Source organism: Aethalodelphis obliquidens, unplaced genomic scaffold (assembly GCF_003676395.1).
Source record: "Aethalodelphis obliquidens isolate GAN/ISIS:26980383/991018 unplaced genomic scaffold, ASM367639v1 scaffold2, whole genome shotgun sequence".
Lineage (NCBI taxonomy): Eukaryota > Metazoa > Chordata > Mammalia > Artiodactyla > Delphinidae > Aethalodelphis > Aethalodelphis obliquidens.
Window position 1 is genome coordinate 64,656,044 of NW_020837946.1, and position 26,684 is coordinate 64,682,727.

The 26,684-nt window shown below is 36.8% G+C and overlaps 1 protein-coding gene and 1 pseudogene across 2 annotated transcripts in view; one reads left to right on the plus strand and one right to left on the minus strand.

Annotated features, from left to right (window-relative positions):
* XIRP2 (xin actin binding repeat containing 2) overlaps window positions 1–26,684 on the minus strand; it is a 294,698-nt gene that overhangs the window by 225,914 nt on the left and 42,100 nt on the right. The window lies entirely within an intron of this gene.
* LOC113632262 (signal peptidase complex catalytic subunit SEC11C pseudogene) lies at window positions 21,879–22,393 on the plus strand (annotated as a pseudogene).

Sequence of the window (26,684 nt, forward strand, 5' to 3'; positions counted from 1 at the left end):
TTTTCATTCCTAAATAATGTTCCATTGTGTGGATATACCACATTTGTCTATCCATTCACCAGTTGCTGGACATTTAGGTTGTTTCCAATTTTTGGCTCTTTTGAATAATACCACCAAGAACATTTGTGTGTTTTGGTAAGTTTTACAAAGAAACACTTTAATTCTCAATATTTCTAATGCTTTAAATTACAGTTTACTGAACACATATATGTTTCATTAATATCTGCATGCATTTATAATTAATAGTAGGAGATTTTAGAATATTTTGATAAAAATGTTATAGATTGTGGAACATTTGTAAATTTTCCCATTGATCATTAAGATTGCTATGTATGATTTAGCTTGAATGGCCATGTTTATGGTCCCACACTACCATGCAAAGTGAGGTCTGTCCGTACACTCACAAAAGATTAATAGGGTCACTCAAAAATACACTAGTTGCCTAGGATGATGAGCTTATAGATCACTTTTCTAATCTTCTCAATATTTTATTCTTTTTACAATTAAAAATTAAAATGTAAAAATAAATTATGTGGGTAAAATTCCTATGATTTCATTATATCTGAATACAGGGATATAACTTATAGTACTTTTATTCATAGCAGCATAATTGAAATCATGTTTTGTCTTTAAAAAAATGAAGGCAGGGGGCTTCCCTGGTGGTGCAGTGGTTGAGAGTCCGCCTGCCGATGCAGGGGACACGGGTTTGTGCCCCAGTCTGGGAAGATCCCACATGCCGTGGAGCGGCTGGGCCCGTGAGCCATGGCTGCTGAGCCTGCACGTCCGGAGCCTGTGCTCCGCAACGGGAGAGGCCACAACAGTGAGAGGCCCGCGTACCGCAAAAAAAAAAAAAAAAAAAAAAGGAAAAAAAAAAAAAAAATGAAGGCAGGATAAAAGAGAGAGAGAGGGAGAGGCTGACTGACTGACTTATGATCAGTGCACAAGAATTAGAACAGAAGAAGGAAGGAAGGTGGATGTTAGAGAAACAATAAGAATGCCATGAGAATGTCCTATAGTAGAACAAAGCTGTGTGTGAAGTAAAGGGTCTAAGGAGGTGGTGCACCTGAAGCAGTGATACTGAGTCCTCACCCTTAGAACCTATACTGGTTTCTGAACTGATGGAACATTCTACTTCCTTTCCAAAGGCAAGGTCAGACTAAAGAAACCTGAGTGACAATTGTAACCTGTTGCTGTTACTATAATTTGATCAAGTCCAAAAATGCAAATATGTTTATATGTCTGATAACATTCAAGGCATCCTCAATATGACTATGTCTCCAAATAACCTTCTAGATTCATGCTGAGATGGTATTGAATAATTTCCTTTGAAGAAGCAATAGTATTAGTCCAGGCTCTGCAAGTGACAATACAATGTACACTGTGCGTTTGTCATTAAGAGCATGCAATGTGTGTTACATCTGCATGACAGGACAGGAACATTACAATATGGGCTAGGGGTACCCTGGCTGGTCCCAAAGCAGTAGTATGTTTTAAGGAACAAAAAAATTAGTTCCTTTAAAATTATGTATGTGTTACTTGACATAACTATATAAACATCTGTAATAATAATAGTGCTTATGAAAATACTTAAATGATTTTTAAATTGAATTTAACATTATCCATATCTATATAATATAATTAAGGTGCCACGATAAAATTGGAGACTTTCTTAATCATTTGTTTTACTACAACCTACACTGACTGTGGAGGTAGTTAAGGGTACAAAATTATTGTCCCTTATAATATTTGTTGAAACATGGCTATGGTCTAAAATTCAAGTTTTACTTGAAATGAGCCTTGATAGTCCAAATAAAAAACACAGGGTAAAGTTGAGTATAAATTGTTCTTCTATATTTTAAAATATGGTTAAATGATCAAAGTTGCTATAGCAACTTTCAACTTTCTAAACCTTTGGAAGACTAATAACAATTTATTATTTTAGGATTCATATGAGAATTTTAGTATTAGTCACCAAAGAGAATTGGTGTTCATGGTGATGAAAACCTACTCCCTGGATGTGGAGAGGTGTGAAATTTGTATAATTCTAGACATGTCTGTACTAATTGCAAAAATCCCAGAAGAATGTATTTTCTCACGTCTCTGCAGGGTGTTTCTTAAACCTATTACTTTATGAAGTTAAATACTGGCATATGAAAACCTCAGCAGTTCAGTTATTACCTAAATTGTGTTATAATTTGAATTTTGTTCATTTTAAATTGAGTGAACATTAACAGCGTAAAAGAGGTTTGGTATGGAAGGTAAGAGTGTAATGGGACTGGAAGGAAATGGAGACCTTGTAAATGGTTTAGTGGTTTAGTCTTTTTGTATAACAGTGAATTGTAAACTGCAAATGATACTTAACTACTTTTTCCAATTAGTTCTCCATAAAGTTAGGTGTGAAAGCCCACCTCCTTGACTCTTGTAGGTACCATTTCAGAAACAGCTTAGTTTTAAAACTTCATTTTTCCAAGGTCAAAAAAACCCTAAAAACCTAGAAAGTTTAACTTATGAAATCAGTCCATAAATGCCAGAAAACATGTTTCAAGTTCTAGAGAACATAATCAACATTTTTGTTTCTATGGGAGACATTATTTCATAAAATCACTTTTCTAGAAACAAGTACCCCACCTACACCTCTCTCTCTACCAACTGGCAGAAAGAGATTCAAGACAACCTGAGGCTTGGAACGTTCTGAGGGGCCAGGCAGGAAAGGAGTAGAAGTGGTCTCTTGTTGCTGCAGTGCCCAAGGCCTGGAAATCATGTGCTGGAATAATTCAGCTACAGCAGAATCTCAGCTGCCAGAACTTCCAAAAATACAGTTGGGGTGAGAATCTTGTACAAGTGGCAATTGTTAGTAATGATGTCAATGACAACAGAGGTGGTGCCCTGTATCTTTAAAATTTTTCATTTTTCATTTTATCCTCATAACAATTTGAGAGCACTGACTCCATTTAATAAAATAATCATAACTAAACTTTATTGCATGCTATTCTGTCTGCATATATGGCTGCCCACATTTTCTCCCATCCTTGTATAAGCATGACATTCCTCTTATCAAGAGGCCAAGTCTATTTCCCTTTTCCTCAGTGACTTGCATTGATTGATCAAATGCAGCAGAAGGAAAGCTGTGCCAGGTCAGGCTTAGTCCTTATAATGTTTGGATCTTTCTGTTTTTACTTTCTTGGAACCCAGCTGCCATGCTGTTTAGAAGTCCCAGATATCTTGCTAGAGAGAGAGAGATCATGTGAAAAAGCAATGGAGGATAAGACATCACATGAGGGATAGGCAATATGGAAGAGAGGCCATATGGAGAAGAGTCAGGCAAGCCATCTGACTGTCAGTACCAACACCCGAGACATGAGAGAGGGCTTCTGGGACCTTCCAGCTCAGCTCATTCACCAGCTGAGTGCAACTGCATGAGCAAACCCAGATCAGATGACACATGCAGTATAGAAAAACTGCCCAGCCAACCTCAGCATCTTGAAGAGTGTTAAATCGTTGTTGTTTTAAACTATTAAATTTGGGGTGGTTTGTTACACAGCAATAGAAAACTGATAAGTGTGCTTACACATTTGAAGCTTCCTGTGTTAATGCATTTAACCTACATAGTTCAGTGGGGAGGTAATGCTATTGTTCTCACGGTATAGATGATCAAATGAAGTATACTGAGGTTAAATGATTTTCCCAAAATCACACTGCTAACTAGTGGAGGCTGAGAACAAAGTATGATCTTATGATCATGTCCTGCCTCTTATTTGAGAACACTGAGGCTCTGAGAAGTGAAGTAGCTCACTGCGGGATCACATCTCAAGCTTGTGCATTCCAAAGCAAGTACTATTTTGGGGTGTAACAATGTGGTTCAGCACAGCTGAAGCTTAGAATTCATGGGTAAAATTTTCAGAAGATAAGAGTAAAAGGTAAGTTGAGGCTACATTGTGAAAGGCCCATACATAATATTTTAACCTCTGGTCCAGTCATTCCCAAACCTTAGTCAGTAATGGAATTTTGACGAATCCATGACAAATGACCAAAAAAGAAAAAAAAGCCAAAAAGCATAATATAGTCAGTGCATGACTTATTCAGATTGCCAACTTGCTTTTTCCCCCTTGCAAGTGTAAGCAGCTCTTTGCAGGAAACTGCCCTCAGCAGGAAACCCCCTTTTTTTGTCAATTTAGCAAAGCTATATTGTAACTTACTTTAAATCAGGTGTCCCCATGCTCTACTCATCTCTAGTCCTAGCACACCTATCAAATCTTTTGATCACACAATACTTTGCCTAACCTGTTGATTCTTTCTGTAGATCAAAGAAGTAGAAATGAAGAATAAGTAATTAACAGATGACCAGATCTCTTCCATATCTTCCCATTCAGTAATCTTGGGAACAAACTGTGTGAATGAGATAGCATCTAAAGAAAGATCACAAGGAGTCGACAAGCCTCCGTGCAGTAGTGGATGGCAATGACTCTGACCCCCTTTCTCAATGATTAACTGAGAATACTTCCCTTTTGCCTTTGAAAAACTTTCAAGGGCAAGCAGAACCTTCTTTGGATTTAGTTTTTTGCAGACACTAAGTTCACCATCTCCCCACATTGCTGGCATTCTGATAAAAAGCAACTTTCCTTTCTACCAACAACTGCCTCTCGGGTATTGATTTTTGAGCAGCAAGCAGCTGGACTTGAGTTCAGTAACACAAGGACTCTCCCTTCATTTGCAATGATGTTCTTCCTAAATTTTAAAAATACATTTATTTTGTAAAATAATGGAGAGAACAGAGAGTTGTAGGGTTTTTTTTAAGTTACTACCTGGCAAAATAATATATATACATATACATGTATGCATGTGTGTGTGTGTAAATAGATATAAATACATATTTTTTCACTGTCTTAAGAAATCTAAAAATCTAGGAGGTTCAACTGCAGACAAGGAACTCTGAAAGCTAACATGATAAAATTTTTTAAGACTCAAGCTTAATTAATTATTATATTAAGAACAATTAAATATATGGATATTTGTGTTTAAAATTGTACACTAATAATAACTCACAATTCAGCTTTCTTTCATTCACTACTCATTCTTTTATGGTCATATTCCTGCCTATTCATGACTATTTGCAGACTGGGAACAAAGAAAGAGAGATTAAAAAAAAAAAAATCTAAGCATCCTTGATTATACCAAGAGTGGTGCTGAGTGCCTATTCTGTTTTGTGAATGTATATAATAATTGCTCAGTTATTGATTGAATGACTTCTTAAGGAGGGAGTTTTATAGTATCTATACTTTTTAATAATCATTGTTATCCCTGGCCTTGAAAATGATTGGACAGCTTTCACCACACACAACAGGAAGAAAGAATATTACTGCTCTAAAAATGCCTTAGGAAATCATTCCAAACTGAACTAAACAAAAAGAATGGGAACAGAAAGCTTTTATTTTAGCACTCAGTTTTAATCTATGAAATTCAATGATGGGCAGTAATTTAGAGAAATTTCTTATAGTGTAAAAGCATGCTTTTTCCATCTTCAAGTCAGTTGAAAAAATATTTTAATACAATTTAGATTTTATTCTACCATAGCTCCCTGTAATTATGCTTCCACTAATTAAGGCTTTTATAGTTTGAGTTTAATTCCGCCTTCAACTTATTTTCCATCTTTTTTTTATCTGTAAGCTGTCAAAAGTAACTACTCTCATTTTTCCTTGTATAAAAGTCAGAAACTACTCCCAAGACCTCACCACAATTAAATACACGACTGGAAAGGCAGATATCATAATGGGAAGCAAATTAGTTTTTGCCTCAGTCACAACAAGTACTTGAGATTCTATGAAGATTCTTCAAATAGCAAAACAACCAGGGAGGGCACTTCAGTTTGCTGCATAAACAAATACTACATGCATTTATTCTAATCAAGAACATTGCCAAATGCTACCTTTAGCATTTGGTTCGCATTTCTAATTTAAATTATTCAGTGTGGAGTAATATCTTGGAATTTTAAGGGGGTGCTAGCCCTCACATTTGTAAAACTATTTGTATGTAATTAACGATCATTGGTACTGATGACATATCCTTTCATATCCAAATGTGAAGTCTGCTGTTTAGTTTCTACTCCTTAAAAGACAGCAAGTTGGAAAAGGCAAGTAAAATGAAAAAGATAAAAAAGCACGGGTTTGAGGCTGAGTCATCCAGATTTTTAAAGTACACACTTTAGATGAAGTAATTTTATAGTTTTAAGGTCAATAAAGAAACTACAGAAATGTCTTAGTTATAAACACAATATATGGCACATTTTAATATGAAATTCAAGGAACTTCACCTTATGTTAGTGCATTGGTTCCGAAACCAGTCTTAAATAATCCTTGATTGATGACCTGGTCCTGGAATCATGAATATGCTTATCGCATTTGTAGATATCACATTAATCACACTTGCTGATAGACTATCTGACGTGAACATAACTACATACAAATTTAACCAACTGGAAACACGGTTCATAAAATTTAATAGCGTTAAGTGCAAGGTGGTGCTGACATAGAGAAATAAAAACAAGGTAATGACAGAATGTCTAGAAACAAGTGAAGATGATAAATGAAACAAAATAACTACCCACCCCAAAGTTATGATTGCTGCAACTTCACCTCGTGGCTACAATGAAAAAGACCAAAATGAACTCAACCTTGAATTATCAACCATGACTGGTTAAGGTATTTGCCATGCGCAAGCCTTCCTTAATTCCCATAATACTCTATAATGTAAACTCCATTATTATTTTTCTCATTTTAAAGATTAGGAAATAAAGGCAAAGAGAATTTAAGTAAGTTGCTTAACGACACAGAGCTAGTGGAAGGACACAGCATTTGAACCAAAGCAGTCTGCTTCAGAGCCCACACTCTCAAATCACTATACTCTGTAAAATAATATTTCAAAATGAGAAATTAAGATAAATGCTGTCTTTGATTTTTTAATATCATGCTAGATTACTTGTTAATAAACCTGTTTTACTCTCACCTATCTTGTAGGTTGTAGTTCTGTTTTACTAACAAAACCCCAGGTGTTTTATATGCCTATACAGTTAGAGCTTAATCTGCAGAAGAAAAGAAAAAAAACTTATGAGGTATGATTTTTGGGGTGGAGGACTGGTAGGAAAGATAACTTCAAAAGTTATCATTTTATTCCTTAGTAGGAAAATAACCAGTTTTGTATCTAATTTAACAATCTTAGATTGGTATTTCTTTCCTTACTAACCACAAAAAACTGTGCTTTTTAAATACTCCTGTAACCAGCTCTCTTATTTATTTATTTATTTTTGGTTTCCTAATTAATTAATGAAATCAGTCTTTGACATGTGGCCCCTATCTATTTTTATATTTAAAAGATTTTTTTTTACAACTTTCTCTTTGCATATTAGAGGATGCAAAGTTTGAAATAAAGAGGCATCAAAGTGTATTAGTAAAAGTATACAGCTCATTAGAGTTAGATGAACCTGAGAACAAGTACAGATACAGGCAAATGTGTAATCCCTCTGAGCCTCAATATCATTGTCTATAAAATGAGGATAATAATTCTTAGCACATAAGAATTATGGAAAAAATTTTAAAACTAACATTCCTGGGGTAACTAAACTGGGCTTGACACATCATCCTCTCTCAGATTCTTGGCTCCTTTCCTCTCATATTTTTTAAGCTGAGACAGATGAATATTGTTAATGTTCTGCCACCTCACAACAGACTTTTGAACACTACACTCAAGCAAGCGGGTGCTATGGGGGGGGCAAATGTGAAGCAACTAAAAATAACAGAAAGATAACCAAAATGAACACGAATGTCAAAATTAAATAATATGAGGAAATATTAAAAGAAAATTTCCTTTTCTTTCTTTTTGAAAACAATATATTTTTTTAAACATCTTTATTGGAGTATAATTGCTTTACAATGGTGTGTTAGTTTCTGCTGTATAACAAAGTGAATCAGCTATACATATACATATATCCCCATATCCCCTCCCTCTTGCATCTCCCTCCCTCCCACCCTCCTTATCCCACCCCTCTAGGTGGTCACAAAGCACGGAGCTGATCTCCCTGTGCTATGCAGCTGCTTCCCACTACCGATTTTACATTTGGTAGTATATATAAGTCCATGTCACTCTCTCACTTCGTCCCAGCTTACCCGTCCCCCTCCCAGTGTCCTCAAGTTCATTCTGTATGCCTGCGTCTTTATTCCTGTCCTGCCCCTAGGTTCATCAGAACAATTTTTTTTAGATACAACATATATTTGTTAGCATACAGAATTTTTCTCTTTCTGACTTACTTCGTTCTGTATGTCAGACTCTAGGTCCATCCACCTCACTACAAATAACTCAATTTCATTTCTTTTTATGGCTGAGTAATATGCCATTGTATATATGTGCCACATTTTCTTTATCCATTCTTCTGTCGATGGACACTTAGGTTGCTTCCATGTCCTGGTTATTGTAAATAGAGCTGCAATGAACATTGTGGTACATGACTCTTTTTGAATTATGGTTTGCTCAAGGTATATGCCCAGTGGTGGGATTGATGGGTTGTATGGTAGTTCTATTTTTAGTTTTTAAAAGGAACCTCCATACTGTTCTCCATAGTGGCTGTATCAATTTACATTTCCACCAACAGTGCAAGAGGGGTCCCTTTTCTCTACACCCTCTCCAGCATTTATTGTTTGTAGAGTTTTTGATAATGGCCATTCCGACTGGTGTGAGGTGATACTTCACTGTAGTTTTGATTTGCATTTCTCTAATGATTAGTGATGTTGCGCATCCTTTCATGTGTTTGTTGGCAATCTGTATATCTTCTTTGGAGAAATGTCTATTTAGGTCTTCTGCCCATTTCTTAATTGGATTGTTTGTTTTGTTGGTATTGAGCTGCATGAGCTGCTTGTAAATTTTGGAGATTAATCCTTTGTCAGTTCCTTCGCTTGCAAGTATTTTCTCCCATTCTGAAGGTTGTCTTTTCATCTCATTTATGGTTTCCTTTGCTGTGCAAAAGCTTTTAACTTTCATTAGGTCTCATTTGTTTATTTTTGTTTTTATTTCCATTCCTCTAGGAGGTGGGTGAAAAAGGATCTTGCTGTGATTTATGTGATAAGAGTGTTCTGCCTATGTTTCCTCTAAGAGTTTTATAGTGTCTGGACTTACATTTAGGTCTTTAATCAATTTTGAGTTTATTTTTGTATATGGTGTTAGGAAGTGTGCTAATTTCATTCTCTTACATGTAGCTGTTCAGTTTTCCCAGCACCACTCATTGAAGAGGCTGTCTTTTCTCCATTGTATATCCCGGCCTCCTTTGTCATAGATTAGTTGACCATACATGCGTGGGTTTATCTCTGAGCTTTCTATCCTGTTCCATTGGTCTATATTTCCATTTTTGTGCCAGTAGCATACTCTTTTTTTTTTTTAAGTTGGTAATTTATATTTTTATTTATGTATTTTTTTGATTTTTAAATTTAATTTTTTTATACAGCAGGTTATTAGTCATAAATTTTATAAACATCAGTGTATACATGTCAATCTCAATCGCCCAATTCATCACATCACCATCCCCACCCCACTGCTGTTTTCTCCCCTTGGTGACCAAACATTTGTTCTCTACATCTGTGTCTCAATTTCTGCCCTGCAAACTGGTTCATCTGTACCATTTTTCTAGGTTCCACATATATGTGTTAATATACGATATTTGTTTTTCTCTTTCTGACTTACTTCACTCTGTATGACAGTCTCTAGATCCATCCACGTCTCAACAAATGACCCAATTTCGTTCCTTTTTATGGCTGAGTAATATTCCATTGTATATACGTACCACATCTTCTTTATCCATTCGTCTGTCGATGGGCATTTAGGTTGCTTCCATGACCTACTGTAAATAGTGCTGGAGTGAACACTGGGGTACATGTGTCTTTTTGAATTACGGTTTTCTCTGGGTATATGCTGAGTAGTGGGATTGCTGGATCATATGGTAATTTTATTTTTAGTTTTCTAAGGAACCATCATACTCTTCTCCATAGTGGCTGTAGCAAGTTACATTCCCACCAACAGTGCAAGAGGGTTCTCTTTTCTCCACACCCTCTCCAGCATTTGTTGTTTGTAGATTTTCTGATGAGGACCATTCTAACAGGGGTGAGGTGATAACTCATTGAAGTTTTGATTTGCATTTCTCTAATAATTAGTGATGTTGAGCAGCTTTTCATGTGCTTCTTCACCATCTGTATGTCTTCTTTGCAGAAATGTCTATTTAGGTCTTCGGCCCATTTTTGGATTGGGTTGTTTGTTTTTTTAATATTGAGCTGCAGGAGATGTTTATATATTTTGGAGATTAATCCTCTGTCCGTTGATTCGAAAGAAAATACTTTCTCCAATTCTGAGGGCTGTCTTTTCGCCTTGTTTATGGTTTCCTTTGCTGTGCAAAAGCTTTTAAATTTCATTAGGTCCCATTTGTTTATTTTTGTTCTTATTTCCATTACTCAAGGAGGTGGATCAAAAAAGATCTTGCTGTGATTAATGTCAAAGAGTGTTTTTCCTATGTTTTCCTCTAAGAGTTCTATAGTGTCCGGTCTTACATTTAGTTCTCTAATACATTTTGAGTTTATTTTTGTTTATGGTGTTAAGGAGTGTTCTAATTTCATTCTTTTACATGTAGCTCTCCAGTTTTCCCAGCACCACTTATTGAAGAGATGGTCTTTTCACCATTGTATATCCTTGCTTCCTTGGTCATAGATTAGTTGACCATAGGTGTGTGGGTTTATCTGTGGGCTTTCTATCTTGTTCCATTGATCTGTTTTTCTGTTTCTCTGCCAGTACCATATTCTTTTGATTACTGTAGCTTTGTAGTATAGTCTGAAGTCAGGGAATCTGATTCCTCCAGCTCTGTTTTTTTCCCTCAAGACTGTTTTGGCAATTAGGGGTCTTTTGTGTCTCCATACAAAGTTTAAGATTTTTTGTTCTAGTTCCATAAAAAATGCCATTGGTAATTTTATAGGGATTGCACTGAATCTGTAGATTGTTTTGGGTCGTAGAGTCATTTTCACAATATTGAGTCTTTTAATCCAAGAGCATGGTATATCTCTCCATCTGTTGGTATCTTCTTTAATTTCTTTCATCAGTGTCTTACAGTCTTCTGCATACAGGTCTTTTGTCTCCCTAGGTAGGCTTATTCCTAGGTATTTTATTCTTTTTGTTGCAATGGTAAATGGGAGTGTTTCCTTAATTTCCCTGTCAGATTTTTCATCATTAGTGTATAGGAATGCAAGAGATTTCTGTGCATTAATTTTCTATCCTGCAACCTTACCAAATTCATTGATTAGCTCTAGTAGCTTTCTGGTGGCATGTTTAGGATTCTCTATGTATAGTATGTCATCTGCAAACAGTGACAGTTTTACTTCATATTTTCCAATTTGTATTATTTTATTTCTTTTTCTTCTCTGATTGCTGTGGCTAGGACTTCCAAAACTATATTGAATAATAGTGGTGAGAGTGGACATCCTTTTCTTGTTCCTGATCTTAGAGGAAATGCTTTCAGTTTTTCACCATTGAGAATGATGTTTGCTGTGGGTTTGTCAGATATGGCCTTTATTATGTTGAGGTAGGTTCTCTCCATGCCCACTTTCTGGAGAGTTTTTATCATAAATGGGTGTTGAATTTTGTCAAAAGCTTTTTCTGCATGTATTGAGATGATCATATGGTTTTTATTCTTCAATTTGTTAATATGGTGTATCACATTGACTGATTTGTGTATATTGAAGAATCCTTGCATCCCTGGGATAAATCCCACTTGATCATGGTGTATGATCCTTTTAATGTGTTGTTGGATTCTGTTTGCTAGTATTTGTTGAGGATTTTTGCATCTATATTCATCAGTGATATTGATCTGTAATTTTCCTGTTTTGTAGTATGTTTGTCTGGTTTTGGTATCAGGGTGATGGTGGACTCAAAAAATGAGTTTGGGAGTGTTCTTTCCTCCACAATGTTTTCGACGAGTTTTAGAAGGATGGGTGTTAGCTCTTCTCTGAATGTTTGGTAGAATTCACCTGTGAAGCCGTTTGGTCCTGAACTCTTGTTTGTTGGAAGACCTTTAATCACAGTTTCAATTTCATTACTTGTGATTGCTCTGTTCATATTTTCTATTTCTTCCTGGATCAGTCTTGGAAGATTATACCTTTCTAAGACGTTGTCCATTTCTTCCAGGTTGTCTATGCTTTTGGCATAGAGTCGCTTGCAGTGGTCTCTTAGGATGCTTTGTATTTCTGCGGTGTCTGTTGTAACTTCTCCTTTTTCATTTCTAATTTTATTGATTTGAGTCCTCTCCCACTTTTTCTTGATGAGTCTGCCTAATGGTTTATCAGTTTTCTTTATCTTCTGAAAGAACCAGCTTTTGGTTTTATTGATCTTTGCCATGTTTCTATTTCATTTATTTCTGCTCTGATCTTTATGATTTCTTTCCTTTTGCTAACTTTGGGTTTTGTTTGTTCTTCTTTCTCTAGTTCCTTCAGGTGTAAGGTTAGGTTGTTTATTTGAGATTTTTCTTGTTTCCTGAGGTCGGCTTCTGGAGCTGTAAACTTCGCTCTTACAACTGCTTTTGCTGCATCCCATAGGTTTTGGATCATCGTGTGTTCATTGTCATTTATCTCTAGGAATTTTTTGATTTCCTCTTTGATTTCTACAGTGATCTCTCTGTTATTTAGTAACATACTGTTTAGCCTCCATGTGTTTGTGTTCTTTACGTTTTTTTCCTGTAATTGATTTCTTATCTAATAGTGTTGTGGTCAGAAAAGATGCTTGATAGGATTTCCTTTTTTTAAATTTACTGAGGCTTGATTTGTGACCCAAGATGTGATCTATCCTGGAGAATGTTCTGTGCGCACTTGAGAAGACAGTGTAATCTGCTGTTTTTGGATGGAATGTCCTCTAAATATCAATTAAATCTATCTGGTCTATTGTGTCATTTAAAGCTTCTATTTTGTTATTTATTTTCATTTTGGATGATCTGTCCATTGGTATAAGTGAAGTGTTAAAGTCCCCCACTATTATTGTGTTACTGTTGATTTCCTCTTTAATAGCTGTTAGCAGTTGCCTTATGTATTGAGGTGCTCCTATGTTGGGTGCATATATATTTACAATCTTTTTCTTGGATTGATCCCTTGATCATTATGTAGTGTCCTTCCTTGTCTCTTGTAACATTCTTTATTTTAACGTCTATTTTATCTGATGAGTATTGCTACTCCAGCTTTCTTTTTTTTTTTTTTTTTTTGCAGTACGTGGGCCTCTCACTTTTGTGGCCTCTCCCGTTGCGGAGCACAGGCTCCGGACGTGCAGGCTCAGCAGCCATGGCTCACGGGTCCAGCCACTCCGCGGCATGTGGGATCTTCCCAGACCGGGGCACGAACCCGTGTCCCTGGCATCAGCAGGTGGACTCTCAACCACTGTGCCACCAGGGAAGCCCTCCAACTTTCTTTTGATTTCCATTTGCATGGAATATTTATTTCTATCCCCTCAGTTTCAGTCTGAATGTGCCCCTAGGTCTGAAGTGGGTCTCTTGTAGACAGCATATAGATGGGTCTTGTTTTTGTATCCATTCAGCAAACCTGTGTCTTTTGGTTGGAGCATTTAATCCATTCACGTTTAAGGTAGTTATTGATATGTATGTTCTATGACCATTTTCTTAATTGTTTTGGGTTTGTTTTTGTAGGTCCTTTTCTTCTCTTGTGTTTCCCACTTAGAGAAGTTCCTTTAGCATTTGTTGTAGAGCTGGTTTGGTGGTACTGAACTCTCTTAGCTTCTTCTTGTCTGTAAAGCTTTTGATTTCTCCATCGAATCTGAATTTGATCCTTGCCAAGTAGAGTAATGTTGGTTGTAGGTTCTTCCCTTTCATCACTTTAAGTATATCATGCCACTCCCCTCTGGCATGTAGAGTTTCTGCTGAGAAATCAGCTGTTAACCTTATGGGAGTCTCCTTGTATGTTATTTGTCATTTTTCCCTTGTTGCTTGCAGTAATTTTTCTTTTTCTTTAATTTTTGCGGATATGATTACTATGTGTCATGGCGTGTTTCTCCTTGTGTTTATCCTGTATGGGACTCACTCTGCTTCCTGGACTTGGGTGGCTATTTCCTTTCCCATGTTAGGGAATTTTTTGACTCTAATCTCTGCAAATATTTTCTCTGGTCCTTTCTCTCTCTCTTCTCCTTCTAGGACCCCTATAATGCACATGTTGTTGCATTTAATGATGTCCCAGAGGTCTCTTAGGCTGTCTTCATTCTTTTTTCTTTATTCTGTTCCGCAGCAGTGAATTCCACCATTTTGTTTTCCAGGTCACTTAACCATTCTTCTGTTTCAGTTATTCTGCTATTGATTCCTTCTATTGTAGTTTTCATTTCAGTTATTGTATTCTTCATCTCTGTTTGTTTGTTCTTTAATTCTTCTAGGGCTTTGTTAAACATTTCTTGCATCTTCTCTATCTTTGCCTCCATTCTTTTTCTGAGGTCTTGGATCATCTTCACTATCATTATTCTGAATTCTTTTTTCTGGAAGGTTGCCTATCTCCTCTTCATTTAGTTGTTTTTCTGGGAATTTATTTTTTCCTTCATGTGGTACATAACCCTCTGGCTTTTCATCTTGTCTATTTTTCTGTGAATGTGGTTTTTGTTCCACAGGCTGCAGCATTGTAGTTCTTGCTTCTACTGTCTTCCCTCTGGTCGTTGTGGTTATCTAAGAGGCTTGTGCAAGTTTCCTGATGGGAGGGAGTGGTGGTGGTAGAGCTGACTGTTGCTCTGGTGGGCAGATCAGTAAAACTTAATCCACTTGACTGCTCATGGGTGGGGCTGGGTTCCCTCCCTGTTCATTGTTTTGCCAGAGGCAACCCAGCAGTGGAGCCTACCTGGCTCTTTGGTGGGGCTAATGGTGGACTCTGGGAAGGCTCAAGGCAAGGCGTACTTCCCAGAACTTCTGCTGCCAGTGTAGCTGTCTCCATGGTGAGCCACAGCCACCCCCGGCGTCTGTAGGAGACCCTCTAGCACTAGTAGGTAGGTCTGGTTCAGTCTCCCCTGGGGTCACTGCTCCTTCCCGAGTCCTGATACGCACACTACTTTGTGTGTGCCCTCCAAGAGTAGAGTTACTGTTTCCCCCAGTCCTGTTGAAGTCCTGAAATCTAATCCCATGAGCCTTAAAAGTCTGATTCTCTAGGAATTACTCCTCCCGTTGGTGGACCCCCAGATTGGGAAGCCTGACGTGGGGCTCAGAACCTTCACTCCAGTGGGTGGACTTCTATGGTATAAGTGTTCTCCAGTCTGTGAGTCACCCACCCAGCAGTTATGAGATTTGATTTTATTGTGATTGCGCCCCTCCTACCATCTCATTGTGGCTTCTCCTTTGTCTTTGGATGTGGGGTATCTTTTTTGGTGAGTTCCAGTGTCCTCCTGTTGATGATTGTCCAGCAGCTAGCTGTGATTCTGGTGTTCTCGCAAGAGGGAGTGAGAGCACATCCTTCTACTCCACCATCTTGGTTCAGGGCCCGAGCCCATAGTGTCTTGATTACTGTAGCTTTGTAGTATAGTCTGAAGTCTGGGAGCCTGATTCCTCCAGCTTCATTTTTCTTTCTCAAGATTGCTTTGGCTATTTGAGGTCTTTTGTGTTTCCATACAAATTGTGAAATTCTTTGTTCTAGTTATGTGAAAAATGCCATTGGTAGTTTGATGGGGATTGCACTGAACCTGTAGATTGCTTTGGGTACTATAGTCATTTTCACAATGCTGATTCTTCCAATTCAAGAACATGGTATATCTCTCCATTTGTTTGTATCATCTTTAATTTCTTTCATCAGTGTCTTATAGTTTCTGCATAAAGGTCTTTTGTCTCACTAGGTAGGTTTATTCCTAGGTACTTTAATCTTTTTACTGCAATGGTAAATGGGAGTGTTTCCTTAATTTCTCTTTCTGATTTTTCATCATTAGCATATAGGAATGCAAGAGATTCCTGTGCATTAATTTTGTATCCTGCTACTTTACCAAATTCATTGATTAGCTCTAGTAGTTTTCTGGTAGCATCTTTAGGATTCTCTATGTATAGTATTGTGTCATCTGCAAACAGCGACAGTTTTACTTCTTCTTTTCTGATTTGGATTCCTTTTATTTCTTTTTATTTTCTGATTGGTGTGGCTAAAACTTTCAAAACTATGTTGAATAAGAGTGGTGAGAGTGGGCAACCTTGTCTTTTTCCTGATCTTAGTGGAAATGGTTTCAGTTTTTCACCGTTGAGAATGATGTTGGCTGTGTGTTTGTCATATATGGCCTTTATTATGTTGAGGTAAGTTCGCTCTATGCCTACTTTCTGGAGGGTTTTTATCATAAATGGGTGTTGAAATTTGTCAAAAGCTTTTTCTGCATTTATTGAGGTGATCATAATGAGTTTTCTCCTTTTCTCCTTCAATTTGTTAGTATGTTTTTATCACATTGATTGATTTGGTATATTAGAGAATCCTTGCATTCCTGGGATAAACCCCAATTGATCATGGGTATGATCCTTTTAATGTGTTGTTGGAATCTGTTTGCTAGTGTTTTGCTGAGTATTTTTGCATCTATGTTCATCAGTGATATTGGCCTGTAGTTTTCTTTCTTTGTGACATCTTTGGTTTTGGTATCAGGGTGATGGTGGCCTTGTTGAATGAGTTTGGGAATGTTCCTCCCTCTGCTATATTTTGGAAGAGTTTGAGAAGTATAGTTGTTAGCTCTTCTCTAAATGTTTGGTAGAATTCACCTGTGAAGCCATCTGGTCCTGGGCTTTTGTTTGGTGGAAGATTTTTAATCACAGTCTCAATTTCAGTGCTTGTGATTGGTCTTTTTATATTTTCTATTTCTTCCTGGTTCAGTCTTGGAAGTTTGTGCTTTTCTAAGAATGTGTCCATTTCTTCCAGGTTGTCCATTTTATTGGCATAGAGTTGTTTGTAGTAATGTCTCGTGATCTTTTGTATTTCTGCAGTGTCAGTTGTTACTTCTCCTTTTTCATTTCTAATTCTATTGATTTGAGTCTTCTCCCTTTTTTTCTTGATGAGTCTGGCTAGTGGTTTATCAATTTTGTTTATCTTCTCAAAGAACCAGTTTTAGTTTTATTGATCTTTGCTATTGTTTTCTTTGTTTCTATTTCATTTAGTTTTGCTCTCATCTTTATGATTCCTTTCCTTCTACTAACTTTGGGTTTTGTGTGTTCTCCTTTCTCTAGGATTCTTGGTGGCAGCGGCCACAATGTTAGAGGTTCATGCCCGTCTGTGGGGTCCGAGCTGATAGTTGCGGCTTGCGCTCGTCTCTGGAGCTTGCTTCGGCAGTGCTCTGTCTTTTGCGGGCACACTGGGAAAGAATCCCCTTGCCTTGCACACCCCAAAACAAAGGTCTCTTGCCTCTCCTGCAGGTCCAGACTTTTTCCTGGACTCCCTCCCAGTTAACTGTGGCACACTAGCCCCCTTCAGGCTGTGTTCATGCAGCCAACCCCAGTCCTCTGCCTGGGATCTGAATTCTGAAGCCTTGGCCTCAGCTCTCAGCCCTCAGCCACCCCCAGCAGGTGAGCAGACAAGCCTCACAGGCTGGTGAGTGCTGGTCAGCACCAATCCTCTATGCAAGAATCCCTCCACTTTGCCCTCTGCACCCCTGTTGCTGCACTCTCCTCCATGGCTCTGGAACTTCGCCCCCTCCAACCCCTGTCTTCACCAGTGAAGGGGTTTCCTAGTGTGTGGAAACTTTTCTTCCTTCACAGCTCCCTCCCAGAGGTTCAGGTCCCATCCCTATTCTTTTGTCTCTGTTTTTTCTTTTGCTCTAACCAGGTATGCGGGGAGTTTCTTGCCTTTTGGGAAGTCTGAGGTCTTCTGCCAGGCATTCAGTAGGTGTTCTGTAGGAGTTGTTCCACATGTAGATGTATTTTTGGTGTATTTGTGGGGAGGAAGGTGATCTCCACGTCTTACTCCTCTGCCATCTTGGAGGTCCCTCCCCCAAATTCTGTTTTTAAGCATATGAATACACTTTATACCAAGGAAGTGTAACTACTGTGTATTCTATATTTTAGGAAGTGCTTGAATGAATGAGTTCATGTTACGGAATTGTCTTCCAAAGTGCTCCATAAGGATTGGCTTCAAACCACTGTGTATCAAGTACTGTTTTAGATTTTGATGAAAGCAACTGTTTTCTTCCTACTGAAAATATAAATGCTGCCCAGGTACCCTGGTTTAAGAACCCCTATTTTAAAGGAACTGTGAAAAATGAGACAATCATGGCTAAAAGTCAGAAATGCTTTAGATGTCAACTATTTTATAGTTAAAATTAATATGATGTTGGCATTTGACATTTTACTTTAAAGTATATCCATTTCTTTATTATATATCTACTTATTGTAGATGTTTTCAAAAAAAATTATGAAAGATTTGCAATGGACCAATGAAAACTTTGTCCAGCAAACCCTTCAGTGTTATCAGATTCTATGGGGACGCTGTGCATTTCATTGTTTTTGAACTATTTCACAACTCTGCAAGTTAAAACTTACATATTGTAAGTGATAGCAATGAAGACAATATTTTTCGATAGAGATCCAAGTTGTACTCAGTGGAATCTGCTTATTGTCTCTTGAATATTGACAACTTTTACATCTATTTGTAAATTAATTTAAGCACTTTTTAATCCATCATTCGATGGTATTTTGAATTCTTCTTTGATCAGTAACATCTTACTGATTCCCCCTTTAATTAATGAGTTGCACAAAATATGTGGCACATATTCCTTTTATATGCATAAGAATCACGGTTTTACTCTTTTTAGAAAATCAGCCTTTACCTGGCAATCGATCTATCTCCATAAATATTTATGAGTTTGTGTATTTATAAAAACCTCCCCAAATTGTTGGGCAAAGTTCTGTTCTATGAAGATGGGCCACATATACCATGTCACTTCACTGCTGCCTATCTCGTTGTATTCATAACTCCACTGAGAAGTAGAAATCTATGTTAAACAGGAACTATCCAGGTTACATGTAAAAACTCTGCAACAGTCAGAGTAATACAATAAAGCATCACAATAAAAGAAAAAGGAGGTTCTCCTTGTGTAGGTGAAGTATGAAAAGGGACAAGCAAAGAGATGGTTTGCTTGGTTAGTGGCCCAAGGACAGAGCACTTTTATAACATAACTTACATCTAACAACTAAAGAACAATTCATCATTTTCAATATTAGGTTTTACTTAAACAGTGCAGACTATCATTCTAAGTTTAACCACAATAATCAGGATACTTTGTATTTAGATCAAGATCTTTTACTTAAAAACCCTAAATATATTTAACAGCTCTAGAAATCATAATCGTCATTTTTATACTCTGTGAGCAAACACAGGATGAGAGTAGAATTCTCACCTGTGAGAGTTTTGGCAAAAACTTAGAAAAGATAACCAAAGCTTAAATAGTTCCATTTGTTTTGAGGTGACATGGACCAAGGATGGCAAATTAAATTCACTGGATGGTGACAATGTTTAATTTTTGTCTGATCCCTCTGGGTACTCTGGTCCTCCAAGAGTTACATTAGTGGAACAGGGCCTTCTTAAGTCCTCCAGAGGCTCAAGATTCTCAAGCTTCTGGGGAACTTTGTCCTTTTTATACTAAACCTATTAAAATTTATCTGTATATGAGTGGAGCTGGGTCACAGTTGTCTTTCCAATATGTTACTTTCATAAACATTTAATTAGATATGTACACATTTTGATTTTTTTGGGGTTTTTTTAACCTAATTTTTTTTTTAATATCTCAGCACTTTTCACGGGCCTTAAAGAGCTAATAGATCCTAAACCACATTCCTAGAATAACTAATTCTTAAAACATCTTATTATGGATTTTGAAATCCATGTAAGACTTACAGTCCTATTTTTCTGCTCTCTTAGGAATGGCAACCTTCACTGAGTAAAAACAGAGTTAAAACCTCATACCTTTGGCAGGTAGGAACTGCAGGGGAACGTGGAGCTGATTGTTTTTGTCTCTCCAGCAGGCTTTCCACTACTCCTGCCTCAAGCAACTTATTCCAAGTCATAGAAGTGGGCAGGGGACCCAGGACCAGACAATCTTTTACCCCTTGGGGTCAGTAATTGCACCTGTTAGAGGATGGGGTCCTTGCTAAATTGAAAGGCCAGGGCAAGCAGGAGAGAATATGGTCAACATACCAAGAGAAGCAAAGAGGGGCAGAGTTGACAGGGATGAACCAAGAGAGTCTTGCTGTCACGTCTGTGGTTGCAGTTCCCACAGCATTTCTATTTCCGGGAGCTACCTCAGACACCAGGAGCATTTGAGTCACTCTAGATTGGGGAGTCAGTACATGATCTCTGCAGCCAAGCTGCACGTGATCAAATCCCGGCTCTGCTGCTTTTTGTCTCTTGTGTCCCATTCACATTACCTAATGTCTCTATGGCTTGAATGCTTCAAAACTAAAAGGGGGATGATGATGATAATACTAATAACACCTAGGTCATAGGGATATTTGTAAAGATAAAATGAGCTAAAGCATATAAAGCACTTAGAACTATGCCTAGCATATATTGAATGATATGTGTTAATTATTGTTTTTGATCAGAGTTACATGAATGAATATACTGTTTTTCTTAAGGTAGTTTGAATTAGGCTCCTGTAACAGGCAATTAATATAGCTATGATTATTAAAGGCAACTCTTGGTTCCTCTTCTCATATGACATGGACATTAACTCCCACTACCTCTCCTGGAAGCTATCTGTTTCTGAGAAGGAATGCAATGTAGTGATTATCCCAGATTTCACAATGGCTATGGTGCTGGCAGCTCTTATCAGTGGCCCAGGCATGAAATAGTCTTTTTTAACATTCCCAAATGACCTCATATTGACTTCTCCCACGTAACTTATAAATAGGAGGTAAAATTATTTGTTTTGGAGATCTGACCAAATATACAAAAAATCATAATTGGTCTTTATTTTTTAAAGGAAATATGAATGAACTAATGACAGTTTTAAAACACACATATACTTTAAATAGAATAATCATTAGTAATACACATTAATTTGAACTAAAAGAGAAAATAAAAACACATCAAAACCAATAAACTGGAAGATACCAGTAAAGAAAAATTAAGGATTAAAATGTGGTTTAAAAAAATCAGTAAGTTTCATGCCAACTTTAATTGTACCAATTATTCATTTTTTGGTTGGAAAAAAATTCAGAGGATCAAAGAGAAAAGGCTGCCATCATACATATTTCACTTCTCATTATTTGCCATTTTACCCAATTATATGCATCAGGACATTTTGGGTGTGTGGATTCCTGCTGAGGAGTATTTCTGAACTAGAAACAATTGAACTGGACATGAAATCAAACCCACTATGGAACAAGAGTCTGTACTCTGGAGGAAAATCATCTTGATAGAAAAGTCCAGGCTAAAGATCACATCAATGACCCAGCTTATCTCTTGGAATAGCAGCTGGAGAATAGGTGAAAAAGAAGAGACTCAAATTAAAGACTTTACAAATTCTAATTTAGGTTGCAAACACACAAATACAGGACATTCACCATTCTGATTGGTCTAATGAGGCCCAGTCATATGCCTACCACTAGCCGGTCACTGTGATATGGGACAACCATGCTCATTTTTGGCCAGACTGAATCACATGCCCCACTTCAAAAGGTATCCACCCTCATGTGAACTGAAATAGAAGAGTGTTGTTTGCTATAAGAAGTCAAGTGAGCTGTCTGTAACACCCGGAGCCCGCGGGCCGCCTCGGCCCCCAGAGACCCTGGCATGGTGCACATGGGCACTGCGGGGTCACATCTCCCCGCGTCCAGCTTGGACATCTTAGGGGACCCGAGGAAGATGAACAAGCACCAGCTCTATTACCAGGTCTTAAACTTTGCCATGACTGTGTCATGAATGCTCATGATCTGGAAAGGCCTGATCGTCCTCACTGGCAGCGAGAGTCCCATCATGGTGGTGCTGAGTGGCGGCATGGAGCCAGGCTTCCACAGGGGCAACCTTCTGTTCCTGACAAATTTCCGGGAAGACCTGGTTAGAGATGGTGAAATCGTTGTTTTTAAAGTAGAAGGACAAGACATTCCAACAGTGCACAGAGTAATCAAAGTTCATAAAAAAGATAATGGAGACATCAAATTTCTGACTAAAGGAGGTAATAATGAAGTTGACAATAGAGGCTTGTACAAAGAAGGCCAGAACTGGCTGGAAAAGAAGGATGTGGTGGGGAGAGCCAGAGGGTTTTTACCATATGTTGGTATGCTCACCATTATAATGAACAACTCCCAAAATTCAAGTATGCTCTTTTGGCTGTAATGGGTGCATATGTGTTACTAAAACGTGAATCCTAAAATGAAAGGCAGTTCCTGGGACCAGACCGAAATAAATTCTGTTGAAAAGCTAATATATTTGAAATGTTCCACTTTCTGTATAAAAGGAAACAATGTGGAGATGTTTTTGTCTTGTTCGAATAAATGATTCATCAGTGAAAAAAAAAAAAAGGTCAAGTGTACATCACGACAAGTAGTTACATAATGACCAAAACCTCCACAGGTCCACTATTACAAAGAATCAGTACTTTGTCTGATCCTATGAAGGCAGTAGTATTTCCAAATAGCTTTAAAGTGGAGACCAAAAGAATCCTCTGATCAGGCAAGGACAGAGTAAAGGGAGAGTAGAGTTACTGCATGACAGTCTCCAAAAATTGCTTCACCTTTGAATGGTTCGGCTAGCTTTTAAATTTTTACGTATTGAGTTAGTATTTTAAAATTAAAAATGAATTATGTATCATATGAATAATCTTTCTTTTACTTTTTAAAAAATAAATTAAGAGAAAAGTGATACAAACATATCTAAATTATGTTATCAGTCTCATGGTGAAGATCTGCAGTTGGTATGTTTTTGATATTTTTCTCCTGTGAACCTGAAGAGAAAATGTTTTTATTCTAAATAACAAAGGAAACAATGTTTCCTGTAGAAATATCTCAATTAAAAACATTTAATTATTCCATCTGATAGCCATTTATTTGTATACAATGGTACTGAATTCAAATTTAATGAAACTATGTTTTAATTTTATTCATCTTCGTTAGATCTTATTCCTGATGATTCATGTATATTTTGATGTTTTCATTACTAGCACAAGATATGCCATTTGAGAATTTCAATTTAATTGGTAACATTTTGATGTTAACTATTTTTAACACTTATGTCAGCCATTTGGTTGATGCTGTGGAGCTTAATATTCAAAACAGTCCCTCTTCAAGGCATTTATTTTGCATTTTAAAAATACCTGATACTGAGTATCTTTTCTAACACAAGTGGAATACAGAATTTTTCAATGAAAAGATCATATTTTGAAAGTAATGATTTTAACATTTCCTGTCTCCTCTTAGGAAATATTTATCAGTGCCAGTTTATAAAATATGCATAATCACAATGCTCTTTAAATAATACATAGAATTTGATGTTTGTGGAGAGACTGTACAATATTTTTATGGAAAGAGCATAATGAACAATATGGAACTTGGCAGCCTATTTGAGTTCTGGCTCTATCACTTACTAGCTGTGTGTCCTTGGACTGACTATAGTTGCAAAGGACCTTTTGCTTATATATGAGATGGAAAGAATGATATTATTAGGCAATGCATTTATGTGACTTTTGAAGTGTTTCATAAATATAAAGTGAGACAGTATCTGTAAAAGCATGCTATATATTTTTAAGGGCTACACAAATTAAAGACAATATTGTTTCAGGGGTCTTTGCATGACCTCTAAAGCTATGTTTGTCCTAGGACTGAAAAATGCCCAAGAGGATTAGGGGTTTTTTAAAGCCTGACTGAGTCAGGGGAGTTTCTTGTCAAAGAGAAGTAATACGAAGAGGGATTTGACTCTGCATGGCTATGGAGCCTTCTGGCAGCTTTGGAAGCTTTGCTAGGGCGTGGGTGCTTGTGACAGTTTTATAGCAGCACAGATACAGCAAGCTGAGGACCTACTGACTATTGAAGAGAACACAGTTTTCTGGAGAATTTCTGTATTAACTGGGAGGAACTTGAAGGGTTAGAATTTTCACAGAGAAGACAGAAAGAGTCAGAGGAAGATGTTTTATTGCTGCTCCTTTATTATATCTTTATCACCAGACTAGTGCCATGTAATTAGTAGTACCTTCTAGTAAAGATTGGTATCAAAGGTGAAAATATTTGGCAAGATTCTCTACTCAAAGTAAGATATATAATTGTCCTGGAATAACATAAAGTAAGATATATAATTGTCCTGGAATAACTTAAACTAGTATGTTTTTATTTCTTCTTTTTATAGAATACGTGTTCTATTGATCATTTCTTTTTCAAATAATTTATATTTGGGAATATAAGAAAAACATGTAGAAAATTTTAAAAAGATAGATAAGCATAAAGAGTAATATAAAAATCACTAAAAATTCTAACATTCAAAGACTCATACATGAATATGGTTAGCCTGTTCATACTATTCTTTCCAGTCTTTCAGTCTTTCTAGCTATCTGTAATTCTATCTGCTATTTATCTGATGACCTATTATTTTGCACAGTTGAAAATATATTTTACATGTGGTTTTAGATATTGCATTTTATAACATTATGTAATCACCATTTCCCACATAACAGACTCATTTACTAACTAGAATAGTTGCTATTACCACCTATTAGACATTTCTTAACATTTTGTAATGAATTCAAAAGACTTCATTAACACAATCATAGTTTCGGGGTCATTCATGCCCTCAATTATAATGGAACTCCTCTGCAAGTGTCTTAAGATAACATTTCATAATTTAGGGAAAATGTCTCTAAAGACACATTGTCACTCAAGGAGATACTTATTTATTATCTCATATTTGACAAACGCTGACTTTTGAAGTATTCATACACAATTCATGCATTTTTAAGAGGAAAGTGGAAGAAGCTGTAGCCATAGGTAACAAAGCTATGTTATAAGGGACCAATGTTTATACTTTATTTGTATGTTCTTTGTGTTCATTTTTTAGTGCTAGGTAACAAATTATCATAAAATTTTCAGCTTAAAGCAGCTCACATTTATTATCTCTCAGTTTCTGTAGGCCAGAAGTCTGGGCAGGGATTAACTGAGTTCCTGCTTCAAGGTCTCACCTGGCTGCAATTAGGGTGTCAGCCAGGACTGCATTCTCATCAGAGGTTCAACTGGGGAAAAGATCTACTTCCAAGATCCTTTAGTTTGTTGGCAAAATTCATTCTTTTGGAGCTGAAGAACTGAGGGTTTTAGTTTTTTGCTGGAGGCCACAATTCTCTTTGAGACTGCCTGCAATTCCATGCTACATGGGCTTCTCCACTTGAAAGAAAGCCATGGCGACTTTCTTCTTCAAAGCAAACAACAGAGAGAGACTCTAGCAGAACAAAGTCTTACACAATGTAACATAATCATGGGAGTGACATCTTTGACTTTTGCCACATTCTATTGATTACAAGCAAATCACAGGTCCTACCCTCACTCAAGGGCTTGAACAACAGAAGACAGAGATTATTGGGGCCACCTTAAGATCTGTCTCTGTACTTCTGTGATTTTCAAAATTCTATAATAAACATGTATTATGTTTGCAACATGAAAAATAGTAAAAACAAAGCAAAAAAAACCCTCCACAAAAATATAAAGGGACTTGTATCTTTAAAACAACAATGGACTAATTAATAACATGATAATGAAATTTAAAAGTACTATTCACAAATAGCTTGAGAAATATCAAACACATAGGAATAAATCTAACTAATGATATGTTAGATACCTACACTGAAAAATACAAAATATTACTGAGAAAAATTTTAGAAGACCTAAATAGCTAGAGATGTTTTATGTTACAGAATTGGAAGATTCAACATTTATAGGTGTAAATTCCCCCTAAATTGACATATAGTTTTAATGTATCTCAATTAAAATTCCAGAAGTGGGGTGTGTGTATGTGTGCACGTGTCTGTAAGTTAAAAGACTGATTCTATAAACTTAAATGCAAACATAAAGGGATTAGTATAGCCAAGACAATCTTGAAGAGGAAGAACTAAATTGAGGAAGTTCACTAGATTCTAATATTTATTGTAAAGATACAATAATGAAGACAGTGTGGTATTAGTGTGTGGATAGACAAATAGGCCAAAGGAATGAAACAGTGAGTCCAGAAATAGATCCATATGTGGAGGATAACTTGATTTCTATCAAATGTGCCACAACACTTCAGTATATGTCAAGGGGTGGGAGTGGTCATTTCAACAATGGTGCTGGAGCAAATAGATGCCCACATGGAAAAAAGAAAAGTCTTGACCTCCACCTTATACCATACACAAAAATTAATTCAACTTGAACCATGTATCTGAAAGTAATAAAGCCTCTAGAAGAAAACATTGGAACATTATAATATTGGGGTAGGTAAATATTTCTGGAATAGAACATTAAAGTAAGAATTTATAGATTAGACTTCATTAAAATAAAGCAATTCTGATAAGCAGAAGACATTATTAGGAATGCAAATAGGCAAGGCACAAACAGGGAGATGGGAGATGGAAACCTGACAAATGACTTATACCTAGTATATATATATAAAAATGCTACAAATAAAGAAAGACAAAAAACAACTTAAAATGATGGGCAGCAGGCTTGAACTGACATTACA